The sequence below is a fragment of the Miscanthus floridulus genome, chromosome 10, assembly GCF_019320115.1.
Source record: "Miscanthus floridulus cultivar M001 chromosome 10, ASM1932011v1, whole genome shotgun sequence".
Classification (NCBI taxonomy): domain Eukaryota; kingdom Viridiplantae; phylum Streptophyta; class Magnoliopsida; order Poales; family Poaceae; genus Miscanthus; species Miscanthus floridulus.
In genome coordinates, this window is record NC_089589.1 from 27,986,248 (window position 1) to 27,990,225 (window position 3,978).

Genomic DNA, 3,978 nt, shown 5'->3' on the forward strand with positions numbered 1-3,978 from the left:
AGGAGTAGTGGCCTTTTGTTTGAGTTCTTGCTTGAATTTCTTTTGTGGGAATTTTGAGGATTTTTGTGCACCACATGGGCACTAGAACTTACCTCAACAACTTTCATGCCACGGACATCCTTAGCTCTTGCCTTCTCTTCAACATCCAAAGAGCCAATGAGGTCGGCAATACCGAACTTCTATCTCTTATATTTCAGAGAAGTAGCAAAGTCTGTCTAAGCCTATGGCAACTTGGCAATGATGCAACCCGCCACAAACTTCTCCTGCAGCACACAATCAAAATTCTCAAGCTATTTTGCCATTGTTTGTATCTCACAAGCTTGTTCTACTATAGAACGGCCATCGACCATTCTATAGTCATGAAACTGCTCCATGACATACAACTCACTACCGGCATCAGAAACTCCATATTTGGCCTCAAGTGCATCTCACATTTCTTTTCCAGTAGGCAAAGTCACAAATGCATCTACTATGGAATCCGCTAGCACGCTGATTATTGCCCCCTTGAATGTAGTATCAACGTCTTGGAACACACGCTCCTCATTAGGAGTATGCGGTTCTACTGATCTAGGTTCGGTAACAAAATAGCAGTGCATAGCGGTCAACCACAATATGCACCTCTGACGCCACCTCTTGTAATGTGTGCCCTCAAAAACATTTGGCTTCAGTACATGCACAAAGCCAGCTACCGAAAAATGCCTATCAGATTTTTGGATTGTTAGAATACTAGTATAATGCCCGTGCTAACGCAACGGATTTATCTTTGAGACGCACATGAAAACAACAAATGTTTTTTCCATAGTTCAATATAATTGCAGTAGTCATGCTGCAATCTCCAATTCAGTGATTTAGTCTGTAAACCAAGTCTCCAAGGGGGAAAAAAGAAAATTCATGAGTGCTCTTGTGTCCTGCATCAGAAACTTCACAGGATCTGATGGGGCATCATACCACACAGAACCACCGGTGACCACACCAAATTCTACAGATCGTCGGAGTATATCTGCAAACAAAGACAATAGAGATGCTTCTTGCTTGGGAGTAGTAATTGAAAATAAGTGATTTTTGACACACACAAAAAAACAATTTGTATTTTTCTTTTCATTCCTTCGAGCTTTAAATAGAACATGTTGACCTTTGGCACTCACGCCTTTTTGGTTTTACACGGTAACACATTACACATAATTTTAAATCAAATAATTTTTTTATTATTTATAAAATCACATTTTTCAAAAGTATATAAAAAAAGAGAATGTGTGTCTATAATAAGATTACAATATCATCGTATTCTATTGTAACGAACATAATTTCATTCCTCCTCATTTTGACTCATACTCCAAAGCTCTAAAGCTGCTATACAATAGGCTACATGACATTAAAAACTCAAGTGGTATGAAGTACATAAACATTTGTAAAGTTAAGAGCTAACATCTCCATATCCCACACCAAACAACTCGCTGAGCTCTGATCGAATCATGTATGTTCAGCTTGCGTTACCATCATCAGAGTCCGTCTCCTTACAACATCTTCCTATTTCTCTCCTACTTCTCACATCCCCATACCAGACTTCAAATCTATTTTTTAAAGACTTCGTACAGTTTTTCCAATCATGGACTTTCATAGGAATAAGCTCAAAAATATGGTGTAAAACATCATTATAATAGCATAGCGCCCACATTAAATTGCAGTGGTTAGCTACTAAATTTCCGTATAGTACTAAAATGTTGTATAAAGCAAAGTACACTAAAAGAATGTTTGTGTTTATCCTTACCAAGTGTCTATTTTGGATTTGAAGAATATATATTTTGGATTCATTGTTAGCTAGAACACTACAATTTCCATGACATGATAGCAGTTTTACAGGAAGTATGAAGATAATGAGAACAGCATACTTGAGGGGCGAGGGTGTTTGTGCTTGATTTGGCAATCATTTACAAGATCTCTTTATACACACCAAAAAATTAACTAAACAAATACAAACAGTTACCTTTGTAGGTGCAACAACAGTAGGGAGACTTGAATGTGAAACATGAGTAAGCAACTAAGCATTGTTTCTCGAACTGAGATTTGTCCTTGTTCAGTTATCGTTGACAAAGAAGGTGGTAGTTGTATCTGTGGGGCTGAGCTGATAGAAAGAAAATATTAGTTTTGCTCTCGGACAGTAGAACACCGGTTCTTATCAACTACAATCAGAATAACATGTCAACTACATCAGGTGAAGATTAGGAGAGAGAAGTTCAGACTTCAGCCTTGTGGAGGACGGAGACCTTCAGTATAACAGTGCGGACTAAGGCCAAGCCAGTAGGAAAACTATATATTACCGTAAAATTCTAATAAATCGCATCAGCAGAACACCCTAAACGGCCAGACTCCAATCGCAGATCAGACAAACAATCACCGAACTGAAGCACAAATCCTGACTCCTACAGCGACTCAAACCATGGGAATTCTAATGTTCCACTCTGCCCGCGGGCTCGTAAGAGAGGAGATCGGGATCACGGGAGGGAGGGGAAGGGGAGTCTGAGATGCGAAAGGAGACGTACGGACCTGCGCCTTGTCGGCGAGCTTGAGCGTGAGCCTGGAGATGGGGAGCGGCGCCTCGTAGACGAAGGAGTGGTTGATGCACTCGTTGCGGAGGAAGCGCGAGAGGACGCGTCCGTCGGCGATGAGGCCGGCGAGCGCGACCCCGGCGTGCTCAGCGACGTGGAACACCTTCCGCTGGTAGGAGGAGAGCTCAGAGGCAGGCTTGTTGACGGCGGCGAGGACGGCGTGGGTGCCGGAACAGAGCCCGACACAGGCGGATCCCTGCTTGACGGCCTCCATGGAGTACTCCACCTAGAAGAGCTGCCCCTGGGGGCTCCATGTGGTCATGTCGGTGTCGTACTGGTTGCGGAACATCTTCGAGGCTCCCTTCTTACTCCGTCAACCTGCTCTATTCGAGGATCCCCGAGTGTGCTGGCCGGCGGGCGAGTGTAGGTAGGGTTTGGGGATCTCTTGGGCTCGCGTGCGATTTTGGTGGCAGCGGCGAGGGCGTCGGGCTTCTTCTGGTTGAAGGGGGGAACAAAAAAGCAAGAGAAGGCACCGGCGTCTGCGCGCATGGGTGGGGTGGAACGGTGAAGTGGGGAGATGGGGAATATCGGCCGTTGGATGTGGTTGAGTAAGGAGAGAGAATGAGTGAGAGTTAATTTGGTGCGTACGTTTTTAATGTTATCTTTTTCTGTGTGCGTTTTGTGGGGTGGACGTAGTTTAGGTTGTGACTGTAGAGGTGGGATTTGTTTGGTGGCTGTAGGATAATTTGAAGTGGTGTATTATGGGGGTAGAGATTAGGCAATTTCAGTACCAATTTAAAGCAGAAAAAAATTAATAACATGTTTGTGACATAAGACATGTGCATGTGTGATCTAAGTGCAATGAACATGTACATCATACTAATAATCATGATTTTAATCACTGAAAACAAAGGACGGGTGGCAACGACAACATACCTAGCGGCACTAGAGCCAACACTAGTTGACATAGCGGTTGTCGATGTAGTCGTCCCTCTCGATGCCGTGCAGGTGAGTTGTTGTGCCAATCACCATGCAAGTCGCCGCCGGGAAGTAGAGGAAGTTGTGGATCGGTGGAGCAGTTGTGTGGAAGACGCTCCCCAAAAACCTAATTATCGGTCGTCACCCGAGCAGATGAACTCACGAACAACACCGGTTTAGGAGGCCTGCTCTCTCTATTCCTGTGTGCGCAGGAACCGAGACAGGAATGGCAGATAGCAGCACAACAACAGTGTGACGGTGTTCTTGGTTCTGTCTCTCTCTCTCGCGCGAACAAGAGGAGTGCTCCTTTTATGCAGCAACAAAGGAAGACGAAGTGAAGAGATGGGCGCATGAAAAGATAATGTCCATCATGGCAGAATCGTTACTACTAACTCAAGAAACTGACAAATTAATTATCAGTTACTAGTAACGGAAACCACTAAGACATACTTCG

General features: G+C 44.0%; 1 pseudogene; it reads right to left on the reverse strand.

The window, feature by feature from the left end:
- Positions 1-271: 271 nt before the first annotated feature.
- Positions 272-3,123, reverse strand: LOC136486417 (proteasome subunit alpha type-1-like; annotated as a pseudogene).
- Between the last annotated feature and the right edge of the window lie 855 nt (positions 3,124-3,978).